The sequence below is a fragment of the Bos taurus genome, chromosome 2 (genome assembly GCF_002263795.3).
Source record: "Bos taurus isolate L1 Dominette 01449 registration number 42190680 breed Hereford chromosome 2, ARS-UCD2.0, whole genome shotgun sequence".
NCBI classification, from domain to species: Eukaryota; Metazoa; Chordata; class Mammalia; order Artiodactyla; family Bovidae; genus Bos; species Bos taurus.
The window spans coordinates 128,990,119-129,002,559 of record NC_037329.1 but is presented as its reverse complement, the minus strand read 5'-3'; the positions used below and the strand labels follow the sequence as shown (position 1 = coordinate 129,002,559).

The window sequence follows — 12,441 nt, the reverse complement described above, 5'->3', positions numbered from 1 at the left end:
GGAAGCTGAGTGGGGGAGAAGTGGCATGATTTGTCTGAGGCCACACAACTGAAGTGACCTAGCAGCAGCAGCAGCAGCAGGGTTAATAGAGGCAATGCTGGGGTTCATACTCAGGCATTGACTCCGGGGTACACTGTTAGCCCTACTGTTTGCTGAGTGGACCCTCCAGCGAAGTGGATCTCTGGCCTCCTGGGTCTAGAGTGGACCAGACCACACTACACTCCTGAGATGCCCACTGGGCAAGCTGGGTCTCTCTGTCAGTTTCCCCATCTGTACAATGGAGGCCAGGACTCACCAGATGATTTCCAAGATCTCTTCTGGCCCTAGTCTTTGTTTTTTTTTTTCCCCTGGTCCATGATCTTCTATTTAAGCCTGCACCTTGTAAGGCAGGAGAGCCTAGTGGCTGAAGTGTGCGGGGAGCCAGAATGCCCAAGTTCAAGCCCAGCGCTCTCATTGAATGCCCATGTGACTTCGGGTGAGTCACTGAGCCCCGTCTGTAAAGTGGGGAATGACAACAGCACCTGTGGGAGACCGCTGTGAGGATTAAATAAAATTAAACCACGAAAGGTCCTTAGAGCGGTCCCTGGCACACAGCGAGGCTCTCTGAGGCTGCGAGCACCACTGTGCGTCCTGACCCTGGTGGACACAGAGCTGAGAGCTGATTCTTGTCCTAGCTGAGAGGGTGAGGACCACACAGGCCATGAGCCTTCCAGGGGCTAGTCCTGAAAAACTGCAGGAGTCCTCAGAAACATCAGTCCCCTGGCCCCAGGCAGGTCCGCCCAGCTTCTTACCACCCTGGAGGGAAGGGGTACGGTGAGAACACAGGTTTTCTAGAACGAGGAAGAAGCCCTAAATAAAACAACAACAAAGTCTACTCACGGTTGTCTGGTGGTTGAGCTCCCTGACCTTGCTGGACCTTGAGTGCTGGTGATCGCGTGTCTCAGGTCCGGCCCTGTGTCCCAGGCAGAGCTCCTGGGGCTGCTCTCCTCAAACCAGCTTCCTCGCTCATCTGGTTTCTCACAGATGAGTGAGTGTGGGGAGCTCTGGTCTTCCGTGCCTGTCACCACTTCCCCTCTGGGTTCCCGGTGCCACGGTGTTCTTGCCCTTGCAGTTGAATTGCTTCTCAGGGGGATCTCTGGCCAGGGCATAGGCCCAGGGGTCCTGGGATTTGGGTTCCAATCCAGCCTTGCTGTCATGATCTCAAGCAATTCACTTAACCTCCCTAAACCTTAGTTTCTTCATCTGTAAAATGGGGATCAAGTACCAGCCTTACACAGATCACCTAACAGGACATTCTATGCTAACACTTCTTTCCCATCAGACCCGAGCTTTGAAATCCAACTGCCTTCAGGCACCAGGCAGATAACCGATATAAATGGGTGCAGGGTGCTGGAACAGGGCAAGAGGGACTGTGGTGGGGACGGTGGGGAAAACAGGGACCCATCTCTCAGCTCCAGGCAAGACTTGCCACCTGGGAGTGCAAATCTAATTGCCAGATGTTCCAAGCATTTGGAAGATGTACCACATCTTTTAAGAGACACTAGAAATCGTGACTTTTATGTAGTGGCTTCCATTTTTAGAATGTTGACCACAAAGTCAAATCTGAACGTGCTAAGTGGGTCAGATCAAACACCATTTTCAGTTTATGCCTGCTGGACCATGGGCTCCCTGAGGGCAGGGAGTGTGTACTCAACGCCCAGTCCTGAACCTGATAGAGTTCAAACGTCCCTCATACCTGTTATCTCAGATAGAATATTTAATGAGAGTCTACTTCTCCCTAGGGATACATAGATGAGTATGATACAGTTCTTGCCTTTCTGGGGTAATGGCCTTTGATGATCTCATTAGATCTTTTCACCTACTGCCCCTCACAATCCAGGCCTGAAGGGTTAGATTTGGCCAGTAATTCTCAAGAAGGGAGATTTTGGCCCTGAGGTGGAGTTAATAGATTCAGTGAGCAAAATTATAGGATGGTGATATTTGAGACCTGCACGTGCTGAAAAATTATTGTTTCTTATCTGAAATTGAAATGTGACTGGCCGTTCTATACTTTTATCTGGCAACTCTGCCCAGAGGGGACATCTGGCAATATCTGAAGATGTCACACTTGGCAGGGATCCTACTGACACCTAGTGGGTGGAGGCCAAGAATGCCACACACAGCCTACCATGCTTGGGACATGGATTATCCACCTCAGTTCAGTTCAGTCACTCAGTTGTGTCCAGCTCTTTGTGACCCCATGAACCGTAGCACGCCAGGCCTCCCTGTCCATCACCAACTCCCGGAGTTTACCCAAACTCATGTCCATTGAGTTGGTGATGCCATCCAACCATCTCATCCTCTGTCATCCCCTTCTCCTCCTGTCCTCAATCTTGCCCAGCATCAGGGTCTTTTCAAATGAGTCAGTTGTTTGCATCAGGTGGTCAATGTACTGGAGTTTCAGCTTCAACATCAGTCCTTCCAATGAACACTCAGGACTGATCTCCTTTAGGATGGACTGGTTGGATCTCCTTGCAGTCCAAGGGACTCTCAAGAGTCTTCTCCAACACCACAGTTCAAAAGCATCAATTTTTCGGCACTTTCTTTATAGTCCAACTCTCACATCCATACTCAACATGTCAATAGCACTGAAGTTGAGAAATGGCTCTAGATCCAGCCCAGGTCCCTTCTGAGCAAACCCCACTCTGGAAGGCCTTTCATTTGATAACTTATCCCTTGTGTGTGTGTGGGGGCAGTCCTAGGAGCAAGTAATTGTCAGTAAGGATGAGAAGAAATACTGGGGTATTAAGAAAGAAGGAAAAAGAGACAGGATGTAGCTGGGGCGTGGGGGCCACTTGCAGCCTACGTCAGACTTCTGTCTGCATAGGAATTGGGGAACACCAGGGATGAGCTAGGAAAGATCCAGGAGATGCTGTCACGACACTGACTCCTGGACCCCTGGCTTTGAGGAGACCCCATCAAGAAGAAGGGGGAGGTTGGCCTCCCCCCCGAAGCCTGGCTCCCCATTGCAGCCCAGAGATTGGAAAGGCATGCTGAAGGCAGGTCTATGAGAAATGAATAGTGAATGAAGAAAAGAAGGGAGCTAGTTTTGAGGCTAAGGTGGAAACAATGCTGGGAATCCGGGTTCTGCCGCTACCTGGCTGTGTAACAAGTTACTTCCTTTGCCTGGCCTCCATTTCCCCACTTCTAAAATGAGAGGTGCCATTTTTTTCTAGATTCCACATGTAAGTGATATCATACGGTGTCTGTCCTTCTCTGTTGGACTTTCTTCACTTGGGGTGATAACCCCCAGGTCCGTCCATGTTGCTGCAAGTGGCATTATTTCATTCTTTTTAATGCCGAATAATATTCTCTTGTATGTATATTCCACATCTTCTCTATCCATCCTTCTGTCAATGGACATTTGGGTGGCTTCCATGTCTTGGCTATGTAAATAATGCTGCTATGAACATTGGAGTGCGTGTATCCTTTTGAACCATGATTTTCTCTGCATATATGCCCAGGAGTGGGATTGCTGGATCATATGGTAGTGCTAGTTTTAAAACACACATGTTGGCTGAGGACTTGGTAAAATAGTCACGGGGACTTCTGTGCAGATTTTTAGAGCTCTTCTCTAAATTGTTTCTTTTTCTTCATTACTGTGCTGAATACTCTGTTATAACCTAAATGGGAAAATTTGAAAAAGAATAGATATATGTATGTGTGTAATGGAATCACTTTGCTATATACCTGAAACTAACACAACATTGTTAATCAACTATATTCTAAATGAAAAAAGATAGGTGCTTGTACAATTTTCAGAGTCACCTAAAGGGCTTGTTAAAACACACTGCTGGCCCACCCCACCCCAAGTTTCTGACTATGTATCCTGGGCTGAAGGCTGAGAATCTGAATTCCTGACAAACTCCCAGGGGAGTTTGGTCCCAGGGGATGCTTGGGATGTTGGTCCTTGGCCACACCTTGGGCAGCACCGAACAGTGTCATGGGTAAGGGCCCTTCCTGCTCAGTCAGTCCAGGATCTCCGAGTCCTCTGGGTACCGTGGGCAGAGCTGAGAGGGCCCACACAGGAAGTCCATTCTCTTTTCCCCAGGGAGGGCAAAGTGCACCTGCCGGGGAGGTTCCAAGAGTTGGTTTTCTGTTCCCAGTGAACAGCCGGCTTCACCAGCCCTTGTTCTGTGAGACGCTGCCATCTACTGGTTGCATGTGCCCATAGCCGGGTCCAGAGCACTGCCATGTTTGGGGCCTGATTGAAAGAGGAAACTTCCCTCCAGTATTCTTGGCTGGAGAATCCCATAGACAGACGAGCCTGGTGAGCTACAGTCCATGGAGTTGCAAAGGGTTGGACACGACTGAGGTGACTTAGCACAGCGCAGCACCCTCCCTGGGTGGTGTCTTTCCTACCAGATGGTGGTGGTGTCTTTCCTTCCTATCAGAGAAGCAGCTTTGGTAATGTCTAGGCCGCCTGCCCCCTTTAGATGGCTCAGTTCCCAATACACAGGACACCTGAGTTAACCTGGGAAATGAAGACAAGATGCGCTGGTAAGCCTGTGGGATAACATGCTATCTCCAAACATTGCTGCTTTCTGCTTTGAAAATCCTGCTGCTGCTGCTGCTGCTACTGCTGCTACTAAGTCGCTTCAGTCGTGTCCGACTCTGTGCGACCCCATAGACAGCAGCCCACCAGGCTCCCCCGTCCCTGGGATTCTCCAGGCAAGAACACTGGAGTGGGTTGCCATTTCCTTCTCCAATGCATGAAAGTGAAAAGTGAAAGTGAAGTCACTCAGTCGTGTCTGACTCTTAGCGACCCCACGGACTGCAGCCTACCAGGCTCCTCCATCCATGGGATTTTCCAGGCAAGAGTACTGGAGTGGGGTGCCATTGCCTTCTCCGTGAAAATCCTGACATACAATTATCTTCATTTATTAAATGGAAAAGGATTAATGCACCTTTACAAATTTTTACTATCAGCACCCTTATAGTGCTAAGTTGCTTCAGTCAAGTCCGACTCTCTGTGACCCAATGGACTGTAGCCTGCCATGTCCCTCTGTCCATGGGATTCTCCAGGCAAGAATACTGGAGTGGGTCACCATGCCGACCTCCAGGGGATCTTCCCAACCCAGGGATCAAACCTGCATCTCTTCCTTCATTGGCAGGCAGATTCTTTACCACTAGCGCCACCTGTGAAGCCCAGGTGGTTGCATAGGGCATGCTTAAGACACAGTGGCTCACTTAATTAAACTGGGCAAAAATTTGATAGCAATGTTGGCAAGCCTGCTGTGAGACAGACATTCTTGTACACTTAATAAGCTCACTTAATAAGCATGTATAAGCTGAAAATAAGTAAAACTCTCTGACATAGTGGGGTGGTTTGAATGCAGGCTCTGGAATTGGACTACACCTGGATTTAGATTCTGGTTTGGGGCAAATCTATGTTGCTTGGTCAAAGCACTTTCTCTGGTCTCAGTTTCTTCAACCAGGAATGAGGAACTTGGTTCCAGTCAACGTTTCTCAAAATTTATCTTCATCAGCATCTCCAGGAGAGCTTATTAAAGTACAGACACACTGTACAGATAGCCCATAGGCACATGAAATGGTACTTATCATCATTAATTATTAGGGAAATGCAAATTAAAACTACAATGAGGTACCATCTCACACCAGTCAAAGTGGCCATCATTTAAAAGTCTACAAATGACAAATGCTGGAGAGGATAAGGAAAAGGGAACCTTCCTACACTCTTGGTGGGAATGCAAGTTGGTACAACCACTATGGAAAATAATATGGAGGTTCCTCAGAAAACTTAGAGTGACCGTATGATCCAGTAATCCCATTCCTGGGCATATATCCAGACAAAACTCTAATTAAAAAAGATACATGCACCCTCTATGTTCATAACAGCACTGTTTACAATAGCCAAGATATGGAAGCAAACTAAATGTCCATTGACAGATGAATGGATGAAGAAGTCAGTCAGTCAGTTTAGTTGCTCAGTCGTGTCCAACTCTTTGCGACCCCATGGACTGCAGCACAGCAGGCCTCCCTGTCCATCACCAACTCCTGAAGCTTGTTCAAACTCATGTCCATTGAGTCGATGATGTCATCCAACCATCTCATCCTCTGTCGTCCCCTTCTCCTCCCGCCTTCAATCTTTCCCAGGATCAGGGTCTTTTCCAAGGAGTCAGTTCTTCGCATCAGGTGGCCAAAGTATTGGAGTTTCAGCTTCAGCATCAGTCCTTCCAATGAACACCCAGGACTGATCTCCTTTAGGATGGACTTTGTGCAGGGGTTGGGGGGGTGGGGTGGCGCTTAATATGGATCCTTAGGCAACATTGTCCTCAAGCTGTGCAGACCTTGGGGAAGTTACTTCCTGTCTCTGGACCTTAAGTCTCCACCTCCGGAGGATGAGATGATTGGGTTTCCAGGAATGGCAAATAGATTTTACCTTGAGGGCCAAGTCCGGTATTTTGGTAATTGCTGCCTAGAGCATAATGTTGAGAAGGATTCTGAATCTAAGCTCAGGAGGAAGAAGTGTCGTGATCCACTAGTGAGGCTTCACTGGTGTAAGAGGGGCAGTGCTGGTCGGCATCTTTGGAATATAGTTCTTAAGCTTTGGGGGGGTCATGGCCCCTTTAGGAATTTGATGGGATGCAAGGCAAGTAGTGAAAACACAATGGGGGCAGGCAGAGAACTGGGTGTAAGGTCAGAGAGTGGAGGCCTGTGGCCAGCTGAGGGCCCTTGCCATGCGGAAAGGAGGCTATAGCTCTCGGCTCTGCTGGGTTTTTCTGGCGATTTTGTCTTTTGGCTGCGCTGGGTCTTCTTGCTGTATACTGCCTTTCTCTAGTTGCGGTGAGCGAGGGCTTCTCTCTTGGACGGGGCCCGGGCTCCCCACTGCAGCGGCCTCTCTTGTTGTAGAGCACAGGCTCTAGGCACGCAGGTTTCAGTAGTTGTGGCTCATGGGCTTAGATGTCCCGAGGCAGGTGGGACCTTGGTTCCTGGACTAGGAATCGAACCTGTGTCCCCTGGATTGCCAAGCGGACTCTTAACCCCTGGACCACCATGGAAGTCCTGCTGATTGTTCCCTGAAGGAGTGAGTTCAGCTGGGTGGCCAAACTGTAGGATTTTTCGAGAGATCCCTCAAATCTGGAATTGTTACATTTTTTTTTTTTTTTTAATCAAACATGTTTAAACAAACAACATGTCTTTGGCAGGATCTATCCTGTGCGCCTCCAGTTGACAACTTCTGCCCGAGGACCCTTCTGATTCTGGCATTTCCGTGTTGTCCCAGCCTCTCCTTCTCTGGCCCGTCCCAGTGAGGATAGCTGGTAACTTCTCATAGATGAATACACGCACATCCCCTCGCCGAGGGTAACTATTCTTCCCTTTTCCGAGGGATTTGTATTTCAAAAGAAGGGGGCATGTGACTCCACATCCAGTCACAGTTATCCCTGAAATCCATCAGACCCCACCATGGCTATTTATTGGGCATTTTTTTTTTTCTGATTATGAAAGTGAACAGACGTCACAGACAAGGTTCACCTATGTGAAAGTTTAAAAAAGAGAGAAGCCGAATAAGATGTGTGGCATGCCTACTATTTTTGTAAATTAAAAAACACCTACACACACAACAACATATTTATAAGGATACATTTAAAGTCAAGGGTACTTGGTGACCAAAGAGGTACCCTAGAGGACTTCCCAGGTCCAGTGGTTGAGAATCGCCTGCCAATTCAGGGGACATGGGTTGCATCCCTGGTTCTGGAATATTCCACGTGCCAATGGGCAATGTGTCAGCACCACAACTATTGACCTGTGCACTCTAGAACCCATGCTCCACAACAGGAGAAGCCGCCGCAAGGGGAAACTCTCCCCTCACAAGAGTAGCCCCTGCTCACCGCAGCTAGAGAAAGCCTAAGCACAGCAACGAAGACCCAGCACAGCCATAAATGAATATAAATAAAGAAGTACATAAGAGAGGTTACCTGTAGTCATGGGTGGGGTGGGGGGTGGGGGCTGGCGCAGAAGGAGGCGTGGGAGGAAAGGGGATAAAAGAAATTCAATATGTCAATCAATCAGTTACCTGGGAGGAGAGCGCGGTAATGGTGAGCCATAGACTGCCAGGGGCTGCTCGAGACAGTCAACTCCCCCAAAGTCCTCCCTAAAAGAGTAATAATGATCATCACAGACATTTTGGGAATTTAAAATATATATAAGGGAGAAGACAAAAATGCCCCCTTCTGGTCCCACTGCAGGGAGCCAGGGAGACTTTTCTTTCTTTTTTTTTAATATTTATGTTTGTTTATTTATTTGGCTGCGCTGGGTCTGAGCTGCAGCATGTAGGATCTTTAGCTGCGTGGCATGTGGGATCTAGTTCCCCAATCAGGGATCGAACCTCAGCCCCCGCACTGAGAGCACAGACCACCAGGGAAGTCCGTTTTGCTAGCTTTTTTGTGTTCTTCTCTCACCCGCCACAGATCCAGGCCAGAGGTGTTAGGGGCTCAGTGTGCCTCTGGGGGCCCTTGGGGACAGAGATAGAGGGTGGCTGAAGAGATGAATTAGAGAGTCAGTCAATAGAACCTGAGTTTGGGGCCAGACTTTGAGCTCCAGTGCCCAGGTGAAGCACACGGGTATTTCCACCGGCTCTCAGCCCAGCTCTAGCAGAAACAATCGGCTCTATAAATAAGTGTCGACAGGGCCTGAGGGCAGATGTGAGCCGGCCAGGCTCAGGAACCAGAAAGAGTTTAATAATAGTCTCTGTTCGTCTCTTACCACTGGGCTCAGACAGCAGTGCAAACAAAGGCAAATGACATCTGGGCTCCCAACCAGGACCTGTGTGTGGCTGGCATCTTCAGTAGCAGACGACTGGATTTTCATTTTCCAGCTGGGTTCTGGCAGTGAGAAGCAAGGGGCATCAGGGTGGCTAAGCAGTCCACTCCTTCTGGACTTGGAAGCAGATGGACCTGTTCCTGATTCTGCCACTGAACAGCTGTGTGACCTTGATCAAGTTACTGAATTTCCCCGAACTTCAGTTTTCGCTCACACTAATGTGTGTGTGTGTGTGTTAGTCGCTCAGTTGTGTCTGACTCTTTGCAACCCCACGGACTGTAGCCCACCAGACTCCTCTGTCTATGGAATTCTCCAGGCAAAAATACCAGAGAGGGTTGCCATGCCCTTCTTCAGGGGATCTTCCTGGCACAAGGATGGAACACGGGACTCCTGCATTGTAGGCAGATGATTTACTGTCTGAGCCACCAGGGAAGCCCTCCCCTTGTGCTCATACCACCTATCAACTGTATGCAAAAAATGGAAAGCCATATATACATATCAGGAACAAGTGCAAACACAAGAGAAATAAGGCAGATACAGATGCTGTCACTAAGACTCTCTCTCCCACAAAACTGTAGATGGTCTCCTCTGAGTCCCCTTTTCAACTTGGCCTTGATGTTGGCCCCTAGCCTGCCTTAGGCCTGCCCAGCCCAGTCCTAGCAAACAAGCAGGCTAAATCATCCCCATCATTGATATCCAATCAAATTCCTCATCGCCCAACTGTGATGTCTTAGTCCTTGGCCGGCCTTTGGCAAGAATCCCATTAGATCAGTTTAGCAAGAATCCCCCTGCCCTCAAAGACTTTTCCTAGTAATTTTCCATCCATGGGCACCCCCTCCCTGGTCCTTGGCTTTAAATCCCCAGCTGCCTTTGCTGTACAGTGAATCCCCTATGTATGAACCTTCAAGCTGTGAACTTTCAAAGATGCAAACACGCATCTGTTTCCAGCAAGGAACCAGAATTTGGTGCCGTCAGCGTCAGGTATGAGTGAAATTGCAGCTTGCCCTCCGTCTCCTATTGCTGACGATCCTTCATCTCTACCATCTCCTACCTCCTCTCCCTTATCCAGTCAGTAACTTTTCTTCCCTGTCCACTCACTGCCAGTCCCTGTATACCAGCTGTGGTACTGTGCTACTGAACCTATCAAGTATCAGTTCAGTTGAGTTGCTCAGTGGAGTCCAACTCTTTGCGACCCCAGGGACTATAGCATGCCAGGCCTCCCAGTCCATCACCAATTCCCAGAGTTTACTCAAACTCATGTCCACTGAGTCGGTGATGCCATCCAACCATCTCATCCTCTGTCGTCCCCTTCTCCTCCTGCCTTCAATCTTTCCCAGCATCAGGACAGCTCTTCACATCAGGTGGCCAAAGTATTGGACTTTCAGCTTCAATCTTTCAAGGTATTGTAAGATTAAAAATGTTTTCCTTATTTTTGTGTGTTTTTTAATGTATGCACTATTTGTGTGCTAAGTATTATAAACCTATTACTGTACAGCACTATATAGCTGCTTGTGTTAATTGGGTTAGCTGTTGGACTTACGAACAAATTGGACTTACGAACATACTCTCAGAATGGACCTTGTTCGTAAGTAGGGAACTTAGTGTATTTGAAGGTGAGTCCCATCTCTCTCCTCTGCTGCAACATTCCTCTCACAATATTCCTGAGCTAAATCTTCCTCACTGTTTTAACAAGAATCATTGTTCTCCAATTTCCCCAACCAGAACAGAAAATGTAAAAGTTAACTCAAGAGAAACCAGCGTTGGGTAGTAAATCCTACATTCTTATTATAAACTTCACATTATCCCAGTACCTGGCATGAATGCCCAGTCCTCAAGTATGTGTTGAATGAATAAGTAAGGAGTGTCCCCAGGCTGGTGAAAAGAATGAGAGCCATAGTGTTTAAGAGCTGAGTTCCACCCGCTGCTTTAGCGCAGGTGTGGGGTGGTTTGTGGAGAAGGAGCACCGAGAGTTGGGAGATTTGCGTCTGGTCCCTGGGGTTGCAGTCTCAGTTCCCTCATCTGTGAAATGAGCAGGCTGCTCTTTAGCTAACTTTTTTTTTTTTACTGTAATCCATGAAAAATTCAGTTTACATTATGACCCAGTACACTTATAACATTTTCACTCAGCCATAAAAAAGAATGAAATAATGTCATTTGCAGCAACATGGATGCTCCTAAAGACTCTCATACTGAGTGAAGTAAGACAGAGAAAAACAAATGTCATATGATATCATTTGTATGTGGGATCTAAAAAAAGGGTTATAAATGAATCTATTTACAGAACGGAAATAGAGTCACAGATGTAAAAAAGAAACTTATGCTTATGGGAGGTGGGGACAGGATGGAAGGATACATTGGGAGATTGGAATCAACGTATACACACTGCTATATATAAAATAGATGGCTAATAAGGACATACTGTTTAGCACAGGGAACTCTACTCAATGCTCTGTAATGACCTATATGGGAAAAGAAATCTAAAAAAGGGTGGAGAGAAGACAAAAACAAGGGAGAAACAGAAAGATATAAAGAACTAAAGCAGAGTTCCAGAGAATAGTAAGAAGAGATTTTAAAAATAAAAGTCTTCTTAAGTGAACAATGTAAAGAAGTAGAGGAAAACAACAGAATGGGATAGACTAGAGATCTCTTCAAGAAAATTGAGGGCATCAAGGGAACATTTTATGTAAGGACGGGCACGATAAAGGACAGAAATATTAAGGATTTAATAGAAGCAGAAGAGATTAAGAAGAGGTGGCAAGGATACACAGAACTATACAAAAGAGGTCTTAATGACTGGGATAACCATAATAGTGTGGTCACTCACCTATAGCCAGACACCCTGGAGTGTGAAGGCAAGTGGGCCTTAGGAATTATTACTACAAACAAAGCTAGTGAAAGTGATGGAATTCCAACTGAGCTATTTAGTGCTAAAAGATGATGCTGTTAAAGTGCCGCACTCAATATGCTAGCAAATTTGGGAAACTCAGCAATGACCACAGGAATGGAAAAGGTCAGTTTTCATTTCAATCCCAAAGAAGAGCAGTGCCAAAGCATGTTCAAACTACTGAACAATTGTGCTCATTTCACATGCTAGTAATGTTATGGTCAAAATCCTTCAAGGTAGGCTTCAACAGTACATGAACTGAGAACTTCCAGATGTACAAGTTGGGTTTAGAAAAGGCAGAGGAACCAGAGATCAAATTGCCAACATTTGTTGGATCATAGAGAAAGCAAGAGAATTCCAGAAAACATCTACTTCTGCTTCATTGACAAAGCTAAAACCTTTGACTGTGTGGATCATAGGAAACTGTGAAAAATTCTTAGAGATGGGAATACCAGACCCCCTTACCTGCCTCCTGACAAACCTGTATGCCGGTCAAGAAGCAACAGTTAGAACCTTACATGAAATAACCAACTGGTTCAAAACTGGGAAAGAAGTACTACAAGACCGTACATTGTCATCCTGCTTATTTAACTTCTATGCAGAGGACATCATGTGAAATGCCAGGTTGGATGAATCACAAGCTGGAATCAAAATTGCTGGGAGAAATGTCAACAACTTCAGATATGCAGATGATACCATTCTAATGGCAGAAAGTGAAGAGGAACTAAAGAGCC

At 46.9% G+C, this 12,441-nt stretch overlaps 1 protein-coding gene across 2 annotated transcripts in view; it reads right to left on the bottom strand.

Annotated features, from left to right (window-relative positions):
- Positions 1–1,023, bottom strand: part of CNR2 (cannabinoid receptor 2) — a 37,643-nt gene extending 36,620 nt beyond the window's left edge. The window contains exon 1 of one of the 2 annotated variants that reach the window (NM_001192303.1): positions 880–1,023. The gene's annotated coding sequence lies outside the window, so the exon portion shown is untranslated. The remainder of the gene's footprint in view (positions 1–879) is intronic. The other variant, XM_005203221.5, reaches the window with a different exon arrangement.
- Between the last annotated feature and the right edge of the window lie 11,418 nt (positions 1,024–12,441).